This window comes from Rattus norvegicus, chromosome 6, assembly GCF_036323735.1.
Source record: "Rattus norvegicus strain BN/NHsdMcwi chromosome 6, GRCr8, whole genome shotgun sequence".
In the NCBI taxonomy this organism is placed as follows: domain Eukaryota; kingdom Metazoa; phylum Chordata; class Mammalia; order Rodentia; family Muridae; genus Rattus; species Rattus norvegicus.
This window is the reverse complement of record NC_086024.1, coordinates 132,971,896-132,983,221: the sequence shown is the minus strand read 5'-3', so window position 1 is coordinate 132,983,221 and position 11,326 is coordinate 132,971,896.

The following is an 11,326-nucleotide window of genomic DNA, read 5'->3' as shown; positions in this document are numbered from 1 at the left end:
GCAGCACTTGGCCCTCAAATTCCCTGACGGCTGGAGGTGCTTAGAGACAAGAAATTATGACCAAGCGCTGCAGCTGGACCCTCGAGGGGGAGAGGGGGAGACAATCGCTGTAAGATAGTTGGAGTCAAATACCCCATTTCCTCCCCCCCCCCCCCGCTCCGGGCAGTGTTTATTATAGGCTAAACTGAACATAGGTGGCTGAAAAGGAGTCTGGAAAGCATGATCTTGGGAGTGACTGCACAAAGTGCTGGGCAACTGCAGAGTCCCTGGAAAATGAAGGCACAGGCAAGGAAGACCGGTCACAGCGTCCTTGTCCCAGGCTGGTAGGGTACTGGTAGCAGACCATTTGGGGAAATTCCCGGAGGCTGGGTGTGGGTGAGTAAGAGTGAGAAGCTAGGGGTGCCTCAGTCTTGGGGTCAAGCTTGCAAGTTTTACCTCCAGGAGCCCTTCCAGGTTCTCAGAGAAGGGCCAAGAAAGTCCCCTCATGGTTCTGGTGGGCGGAGGGAAGGGAGGCTGTCAGGACCCTGAAGCAGGCTGACTCTCCAGGAGAAAGGGCTTTGAGACTCACCTTGGGGGAGGAGGGTAGCCCCTCACCTTATCGATGACTCAGTAAGAAGACAATGAACTCAGACACAGTGTGAGGGGCATAGGGCACAGGCATCCCCTCCCCAGCTCCTTACTACCCCATCAGAAGCCTCCACTGTAGCATCAGGCGACCCCTGTGCACACTACTGGGCACCCTCTATCTGAGCAAGAGTGCTTAGGGACCTCGGGCATCAAGGAGCAGCTATGTGGGCATTGGTGGGTCCTTCCGGAGTCTAACTTCTCATCAGGAGCCCAACCTCTAGCTAGATTCAGATTTGTCCTCCCTCTAAAGCAAATCTCTCGGTTTGTCCAGGACATCACATCTGCTTTCCAAAGCCAAGCAAACAAGCAAGCGAACAAACCAAGGCTTCGTGCAAAGTTTTAAGGAAAGTCTGACTGAAGAGACCAAACTTTCATATGCTAGTTCACCGGGCAGGGAATTCAGTCAGGAAAGTGATGATTCAGATGTAGAGGCTCCATTGTAAACAGGGAACGGTGGGGGGAGAGTCAGGGTGGTGTAAACACAGAAGGCAAAGCTGTCCAATTGAGGAGGTGAAGGTCAAGCACCAGGGAGGCTCTGGCCTCCATGGGGGGGGGGGTGGAGTGGGGGGGTGGAGTGTGTGTGTTGGGGGGATCTTTGCAGAGGCAAATTAAAAGGGCTGTAGCTTCAGTTTAGTGAGTAAACACTTCCTTTTAGAGGATGACGCCCTGAGTTCAATCCCAGAATCCATAGGGGGAAAACCCAGTCATGACAGCACACAGCTGTAATTCCAGGGGTGGAAATGGGCTGGTCCCTGGGGGTGTCTAGCCGGCCAACCTAGGCTACTTGATGAATTCCAGGCCAGAGAAACAAAGGAAAACAAAACAAGATAAAAAAATTATGATAGGGAGCTGATTAGAGAAGATTCTGCCCACTAACAATTTGTATTCAGTCTCCCAGACCCGGTGAAAGGGAAGAACTGACTCCCACAGATGTCCTCTGAGGGAGTGCACACACACGGGGACACACACACACACACCACTATGGCACACAAATAAGTAAATAAATGTAATTAAAAAGTTTAAAGATACAGCATATACAGTAGAAAGGAAAATATTGTAACAGAAAAAATTGTGCCTGGTGAACTCATTTTATGTTTATGTGCATGGGTGCTTTATCTGCATATATGTCTGTGCACCACATGCGTGCCTGGTGCCTGGGAAGCCAGAAGAGGTCATTAGATCCCATGGGACTAGAGTCACAGACAGTTGTGAGCCACCATGTGGATGCTGGGAGACAGCTAAAGACATCTCAAGAACAGGGGAAACTGGGGACCGGAAAGAGAAAAGGAAGGACAAGGAATATTTGAGGTTAAAAACGTATAATAGAAAAAAAAATGGGCTGGAGAGATGGCTCAGTGGTTAAGAGCACTGACTGCTCTTCCAGAGGTCCTGAGTTCAATTCCCAGCAACCACATGGTGGCTCACAACCATCTATAACAGATTCTGGCATATCTGAAGACAGCTACAATGTACTCATATATACTAAATAAATAAAGTATTTAAAAAAAAAACCAAAACGTATACTAGATACCAAATGACAGGTGCAGGTATGGCATGACCATACACTCTTGTGAGTAACAAGGGATCTACACAATCATAGCACATTCAAACCGCAGAAAACTGGGAACTCTCGAAGGAAATCCAAAATGTCGGGGTGGGGCAGGGTGGGTGGGGCAGGGTGTGGACTGAACTGTCCAGCCACCGGAAGAAGCAGACTTAGCATCTCCTTAGAAGCCTGGAAAAGAAAAAGAGAGGGAGATACACAAAGAAATCAAAGAGAAAAATCCACCACCTGGACGGTATCCATCAACTACCTCTCAAGGGTGAGAGAAGCTGTAATCCCAGCCTGACTACGGGTTCAGTCCCTGAGACCCACATGTTGGAAGACTAAAACCGCCTCCTGCAAGTTGCCCTCTGACCTCCTCGTGTACACCATGGCACCCCGTGCACCAGTAATAAATAAATGCTCTTTTGAAATTAACTTTTAAATAAAAAAAAGTTCTTTAACTGATAGCAGGTCAGAAACTTCCATATGGCTGTCGCTGACTAAAACAATTTTATTTACAAACGTTAAAAATGCCTGACAGCGGGAGCAAGGAAGAGGCGCCCCGAGGGCTCAAGAGTGGGAGAACTGGTGGGCGGACCAACTCAGCTTCCGGCCAGACACTGATGCGGGACTCTGAGTTGAGCTACCAGAACATCTACTCCTTCTGTGAACTGCTGGAGCTGTGGAAGCGCTGGTCCTGCGGATCCGAAGATGCAGGAGTCCTGGTGAGGACCCAGCATTGATAGCGTAGCAGAGGTTAGAGACCTGGAACCGGACCAATGACTCACTCCAATGAACGCTCTTAAGCAAAGCTGTTTGGGCAAATGGGGGTACTGTGTGACACACCGTGACACCGCAGAGTCCACGGAGAGATTTTGTTTGCTTTCTTTAGCGGGGAGGTTATAAAGGTGTCAGCAAATATGGAGGGACGGGAAGATGTGTGAGATTGGAGTGCATGACATGGGACATGGAAGTCACAAAGAATGGAGAAAAGGGTTTTGTTTTTAATGTTGAGAATTGTGTGTCTGCATCTGGGTCCCCTTAGAGCACAGAAGAGGGAAACAAATCTAATAGAACTGGAGCTACAGGGGGTTCTGTGCCACCCGATGTAGTTGTTAAGAATGAACTCCAGGGGTTGGGGATTTAGCTCAGTGGTAGAGCGCTTGCCTAGGAAGCGCAAGGCCCTGGGTTCGGTCCCCAGCTCCGAAAAAAAGAACCAAAAAAAAAAAAGAATGAACTCCAGCCCTCCAGCCCCCAACACTCCTGCCCTCCAGCCCCCGTAGCACTCCAGCACACACACCCCCAGCACTCTAGCCCCTACAAGAGCAGCAAGCACTCTTAACCACTGAGCCCTCTCCAGTCAACTTGTTTTGTCACTCGAGCAGGGGATTGGGTAGACGGGAGGTCAAACCAGCACCGCCCCACTCCCAGCCCAGACCCTCTGGTTTTGAGGGCTTCATGAGGTCATGAGGTTTCAAGAACACTGTTCACATCTCTAGGTGCCCAGTGGGCGCTGTTGGCTTCCAGAGCCAGGGCAGGTGGGCGGGCAAAACCGCCCTCAGTACTTCTCTGGCTTGCGTTCTCAGTGTGGGCGGCTTTTACGAAGCAGCAGCAGCCGCTAACCACAGGCTGGTGAGACCTTTCTCTGGAATGGGAGATGTGCTCTCAGCTGGTCTACCTGCTGCCTGATCTGTGGGGGAAGACCATGGTCCATTCACTGTTAGCCCTTCCCCAGGTCAGGCCTCCTCCTCTGGCCACTTTAAGCCTAGGTTGGGCGGGGATGGAGGGCAAGCAAGGAGTTGGCACTGGGACTTGGGGGCGAGATGGCAGATACTGCGCTACTCCAGAACTGTGGGATGTGGATCAAGGCAGGCGGGGAGCCAGACAGGAGCCCGAGGCTTTGTGTAAACATTTCACAGGTGTGGAAAATTACCAAGAACAGAGGAAGGAACTCCCAATAACACGATCCTGACTTTGCCAACGGCAATATTCAATCACATTCCCTTCAGACGCCGGAATTAAAAAAATAAAATAAACAGACCCATGAGGATCCGTGCACCACATTGTGAAATGGGATGTGTTTTCGTCTTTAAGACACGGGAGCTGGAGAATCGGCTGAGCGGCTAGGAGGACCTCCATTCAGTTCCTGGCGTTCACAATGAGCGAGTTCACAACTGCCTATAACTCCAGTTCCCGGAGATCCGATGTCCTCTTCTGACCTCTTGGTCACTGGACACACATATGGTACACAGACCTGCATGCAATCATATACACATAAAAATAAGTAAGTAGTAATAAACTGGATGTGGTGGCACAAGCCTTTAACTCCACCACGCAGAAGGCTGAGGCTGGTGAGTTCCAGTGAGCTCAAGGCCAGCCTGACCTACATAGTAAGACTGTCTGAAAACAACGACAAAGGCAATCTTTAGAAAAAATAATTTTAGGACTCAGTGTGGTAGTACAGATCTTTAATCCCAGCACTCAGGAGGCAGAAGCAGGTGGGTCTCTGTGAGTCCCAGCCTGGTCTATATAATGAGTTCAGCCTTCAGTCATCCATGTATGTATATGTGTGATGTGTGTGTGTATGTATACATGTGTGTATATTCAAATATATAAATATACGTATATGTATATATGGAGAGAGAGAGAGAGAATCTTAGTTATGGTTTTACTGCTGTGAACAGACACCATGACCAAGGAAACTCATAGACAACATTTAATTGGGGCTGGCTTACAGATTCAGAGGTTCAGTCATTATTATCAAAGCAGGAGCATGTCAGTGTCCAAGCAGGCATGGTACAGGTGTTAGGCTCAAAGTGAGTCTTAACTCCCGGGAGACCCCCCAAGTGAGACACAAGAACAGAGTTCGATGCAAACACAAGAGGTTTATTTTCCAGCACGTCGGGGGTCAACCTTCAATCAGCCCCTCGTGGCGAGTGACTGGAAGGTGACCCCGGATGGCTATAACAAGCAGTTTTCATACTTTTCAGGGGTACAGGTTGCATCAGCAAGGTTACAGTTTAAACTTATTGGCTAAGCATATTGACCTTTGAATCTATTGGCTAGCAAGCATAGGGCATGCATTCGAACTCTATCTGGGACCAGAGGATCAGGTGACCATCAGTCAATACATTCTTCAGGTTTTCAAGAATGTCCCTGCTCCTATGGAGAACTGTGGTTGGAGAATGGAACTTGGCCTAGCCTTGACCTGAGGCGGGAAGCTGGTACTTGGTCTAATCTTGACCTGAGGCGGTGGGTGTAAATCTGGCAAAAGCCCTTAGGGTCCTTCACAGGAACCCCATAACCTACTTACCTTCTACCAGGCCAAGCCTCTTAATAGCTCTTACACTTCAGTAAGAACTAGGGTCCTTCACAGGCAGAGCTGAGAGTTCTACATCTTCATCTGAAGGCTGCTAATGGAAGACTCACTTTCTCCAGGCAGCTAGGATGAGAGCCTTAAGCCCACAGTGACACACCTACTCCAACAGGGCCTCACTTTCTAATAGTGCCACTCCCTGAGCCGAGCATACACACACACACACACACACACACACACACACACACACACACACAATATATATATATATATACACATATATACACACACACATATATATGTGTATACATATATGTGTGTGTGTGTGTGTGTGTGTGTGTGTGTGTGTGTGTGTGTGTGCACTGGGTGGCTGGTAAAATGGCCCAGAGGTAAAGGTACTTGTCACCAAGCCTGATGATCTTAGTTGTATCTCAAAGGCCCATATAGTGGAGAGAGAGAACTGACTCCTGCAACTTATCCTCTGTTCTACACACACTCCATAGTATGCATGTTCATACCACACACACACACACACAAACATACACCATAGCATGCATGCACACATGCACAAAAACATAGCATGCATGTTCATACACCACATACACATACGCACATGAACAAACATACACCATAGCATGCATGTTCATACCACACATACAAACATACACCATAGCATGTATGTTCATACACCACATGCACACACACACACACACACACACACGCACGCATAATAAAAATAATTTTTGTTTGTTCACTTTTGAAACAAGGCTTCTCTGTGTGGCTCTTGCTGTCCTATAAAACTCCATCTGTAGACCGGTCTGACCTCCACTGAGATCTACCTGCCTCTGCCTCCCGAGTGCTGGGATTAGAGGCGTGCACTGCCATGTCCCACTTAATAAAAAAATTGTTTTTAAATTTTTAAGTATGTGGGTGTTTTTCTTGCTTGTGCATCTGCAAGGTCTATAGTTCTTGTGTGCTGGATGTCCAGGGATGTCAGAAGGGAGTGTCAGATCCCTTGGGAATTAGAGTCACAGTTGTAGACTGTCACGTGGGCGCTGGGAACTGAACTCTGGGGTCTTTTGCAATGGCAGCCAGTGTTCTGAGTCACTGAGCCTTCTCTCCAGGACCTGGGGATGAGGGGTGTGGCTCAGTCGGTGGAAAGCAGATGTTGCATTCAGGAAGCACTGGGCTCTATTTCTGGCATCAAATAAAACAGGTATGATGATGTATCCTGTAATTGCAGGTGGAGGCAGGAGGATCAGAAGTTTGAAGTCATCCTCAGATACGTAGCAAATTTGATGACAGCCCAGGATATCTAAAGCCATAAGAAATAAAAAATAAAAAAGTTTGAGGGCTGGAGAGATGGCTCAGTGGTTAAGAGCACTGACTGAAAAAAAAAAAAAAAGAGCACTGACTGCTCTTCCAGAGGTCCTGAGTTCAAATCCCAGCAACCACATGGTGGCTCACAACCATCTATAATGTGATCTGATGCCCTCTTCTGGTGTGTCTGAAGACAGCTATAGTGTTTGTATATATAATAAATAAATAAATCTTTTAAAATGTTTGAATCCTGGGGTTGGGGATTTAGCTCAGTGGTAGAGCACTTGCCTAGCAAGCGCAAGGCCCTGGGTTCAGTCCCCAGCTCCGAAAAAAAAAAAGAAAATGTTTGAATCCTGGCTCTATAATCCTGTGGCTATACCCACACCCATGTGGTGATTTGAATAGGCTTGGCCCCCACAGACTTACGTGTTTGAATGCTTGTCCATAGAAAGTATAGTCTTATTCAAGTAGGTATGTCACTGTAGAGACAGGCTTTGAGGTCCTATATACTCAAGTTACACCCATGGCAGAACAATCACTTTATGTTGTGTCTTAGGGTTTTTTTTTTTAAGATTTATTCATTTATTATATATGAGTACACTGTAGCTGTCTTCAGACACACCAGAAGAGGGTATCGGATCTCTTTACAGATGGTTGTGAGCCACCACGTGGTTGCTGGGAAATGAACTCAGGACCTCTGGAAGAGCAGTCAGTGCTCTTAACTACTGAGCCATCTCTCCAGCCCCTTAGTTAGAGTTTTACTGCTGTGAACAGACACCATGACCAAGGCAACTCTTATAAGGACAACATCTAATTGGGGCTGGTTCAGGTTCAGAGGTTCAGTTCATTGTTATCAAGGCAGGAACATGGCAGCATCCAGACAGACATGGTGCAGGAGGAGCTGAGAGTTCTACATCTTCATCTGAAGGCTGCTAGCAGAATACTCACTTCCAGGCAGCTAGGATGAGGGTCTTAAAGCCCATGCCCACTGTGACACACCTACTCCAACAAGGCCACACCTCCTAATAGTGCCACTCTCTGGCCCAAGCATATTCAAACCATCACATGCTGCCCGCAGATCAAGATGCAGAACTCTCTCGGGAGCTGGAGAGATGGCTCAGTGGTTAAGAGCACTGACTGCTCTTCCAGAGGTCCTGAGTTCAAATCCCAGCAACCACATGGTGGCTCACAACCATCTGTAATGGGATCCGATGCCCTCTTCTGGTGTGTCTGAAGACAATGACATAAAATAAATAAATACTTCTTTAAAAAAAAAAGAAAGAGGGGGTTGGGGATTTAGCTCAGTGGTAGAGCGCTTGCCTAGCAAACACAAGGCCCTGGGTTCGGTCCCCAGCTCTGGAAAAAAAAAGAAAAAAGAAAAAAAGAAAAAAGAAATGTAAGTAAAAAAATATATCTAATAAAAAATACCAAAAAAGGAATGCCTCTTTAAAAAAAAAAGAAAGAAAGGTGCAGAACTCTCAGCTCCTTCTGTACTATGCCTGCCTGGATGCTGCCATGCTCCCACCTTGATGATAATGGACTGAACCTCTGAACCTGTGAGCCAGCCCCAATTAAATGCTGTCCTTATGAGAGTTGCCTTGGTCATGGTGTCTGTTCACAGCAGTAAAACCTTTAACTAAGACAACCTGCTTACTTTCTCTGGGCCTGGGTTTACTCACACATGAGAAGAATAAATGAAGGTTGCTAGAAGACAGCCTAACACGGAGAACATGCTTAAGTAACGGAATCTGTCAATAACCCGCTGGCGGTCCCATGCCCGCCCATTAGCATCATGACTACGTGTTCCGTCCCTGAGAGGATCCTCTGGAGTCGGCCAGGCAAGATGCCACGAGAACACAGACATCACTTGGTTTCTTCTTATGCCTCTCAGGTTGCATCCCAGTAGTGGTCCCTCCGAGTCAGCAGTGTTTGGGATCCTCTACACCATTGAGGACATCACACTAGTTCTCCCTGCCCCCTAGACCTCTGTTGGGTTACAGGGCTGTAGGAAACCAGCCCCCCACCACCCTGACCCCTCTTGCAGCCCTGCCTACTGCCCTCTTGTCAAAGCATGTCATTCTAAGCCAGGCAGTGGCAGTGCTCACCTTTAATCCCAGCACTCGGGCAGAGGTGGGCAGATCTGTGAGTTTGAGGCCAGCCTGGTCTACAGAGCAAGTTGTAGGACAGCCAGGGATACACAGAGAAACCTTGTCTCGAGGGAGAGGAAAACAAAACAAAGCCGGGCTGGAATGCCAGCAGCAAACCACTGAACTGAGAATAGGACCCCCGTTGAAGGAATCAGAGAAAGAACTGGAAGAGCTTGAAGGTGCTCGAGACCCCAAAAGTACAACAATGTCAAGCAACCAGAGCTTCCAGGGACTAAGCCACTACCTAAAGACTATACATGGACTGACTGTGGACTCTGACCCCATAGGTAGCAATGAATATCCTAGTAAGAGCACCAGTGGAAGGGGAAGCCCTGGGTCCTGCTAAGACTGAACCCCCAGTGAACTAGACTATGGGGGGAGGGCGGCAATGGGGGGAGGGTTGGGAGGGGAACACCCATAAGGAAGGGGAGGGGGGAGGGGGACGTTTGTCCGGAAACGGGAAAGGGAATAACACTTGAAATGTATATAAGAAATACTCAAGTTAATAAAAAAAAAAAAAAAAAAAACAAAGCCGGGCTGCAGAGATGGGTGACAGTCTTGGTGCTTTGCCGCTGCGGTGAGCAGAGAACTCTCCAGAACACCTTACTGGTGTTCCCTACCTCACACGAAGCCTCCTCTTGCACCATGGCTATTGTTTCCCCAACCCGAGGAGATGAAGAAACTGAAACACTGAGAGATGGTAACATTGTCTCAGTGGAATCAGAAAGTGGGGGATTCAGACCAGGAATGAGGCTCAGTAGAGTGTTTGCCTATCTCTCACACAGCCCTGAATTTGATCCCGATGCTGCAGAAACTAAGTGTGGTGGGAACATATTATCCTAGCACTCAGGAGGTGGAGGCAGGAGGTGAGGGAGGAACTCAAGATCATTCTCATTTGCATAGCAAGTTTGAGGCCAACCTAGGCTACATAAGACCTTTGTTTTGTTTTGGTTCGAGCAGGGTTTCTCTGGCTGTCCTGGTTGGCCTCAAAGTCAAAGATCTGCCTGCCTCTGCCTCCTGAGTGCTGGGATTGAAGGTGTGCAACGCGACGCTGGGCTCCGATGGGTTTCTTGTAGTAGAGAAAATGAATGGAAGGGAGGTAGATTAGGGAAGATGGAGGAAGAGTCTAGCTCTTAAGTTTTGTTTTGTTTTGTTTTAAATGTGTCTGTGTGTGCACTGCCCACTGAAGCCACAAGGTGGCATCAGATTTCCCTGGGGCTGGAGTTTCAAGTGGTTGTAAGCTGACAGGTGTGCGAGGAGTGAACTCTAATCTTCTGTAAGGGTATTGCATGCTCTTAGCTACCAAGCCATATCTCCAGCTGAGTCAGACTCCTCTGCCAGTCACCACAGAGCCTGTCAGATGTTCTCAGAGCCTAAGTCCATCCTTTGTGGCCTGGGTAGAAAAACTGAGAAAAAAGATGCTCGACACCACCCCCCCCCCACCCCCAAACATAACTCAGCCTCCCGGCTTGTTCTCCTTTGAGTTGTTCTGCTGGAATCTCTGGGTTGTCTCCTCTTAAATCTCTTCTCCCATCCCAGCACCACCTCTCACACCCTCTGTCCCTGACCTGCTGGATCCCTCTGTCTTTCCATCTACCTCCAACACCCAGGCTTCACCATCCAGGCTGCCCTTAGAGCCCCAGGGGCCTACTCAATCTGTGATTTAGTTCGCTAATGCATGCCTATGGACCTCTGATTTTGGGTGAGGCGACCCAGGCTAGCCAGGCTGCTTTCCCGGGGTTGGGCTGACTCCAGGGCCTTGATTCCCTAAGGCTGTACCTCCAGCCTTCAGGGTAAGAGGCTGCAGATCTGGAAGCGGCAGGGCTCGGAGGTGTGAGCAGAGTTCAGGGACCACCAGGGCTGGGGTTGCCTAGGTGTGCCGTGGTCAGGCAGTGTTTCAGAGACACCATCACCATAGCAACTTTCAATAAGGAAAAAATTCAGTCGGGGCTGGTTTAGTTTCAGACATTTAGTCCATTATTGTCACGGTGGGAAGCATGGTGGCTACCATGCAGGCAGACTTGGTACTGGAGAAGGAGCCCAGACCTATACATCTGGATGCACAGGCAGCAGGAAGAGAGAGGCACTGGGCCCGGCTTGAGCTTCTAAAACCTCAAATCCCACCTCCAGTGACACACTTCCTCCAGCAAGTCCACACTTCTAATAATGCTACTCCCTGTGAGTCGAAGGGGACCACTTTCATTCAAACTGCTACCAAAGGTGATGTCTTCGTTAGGGTTTCTGCTGTGAACAGACATTATAACCAAGGCAACTCTTACAAAGGACATTGAATTGGGGCTGGCTTACAGGTTTAGAGGTTCAGTCCCTTATCATCATGGAGGGGAGCATGGCAGTGTCCTGGCAGACACT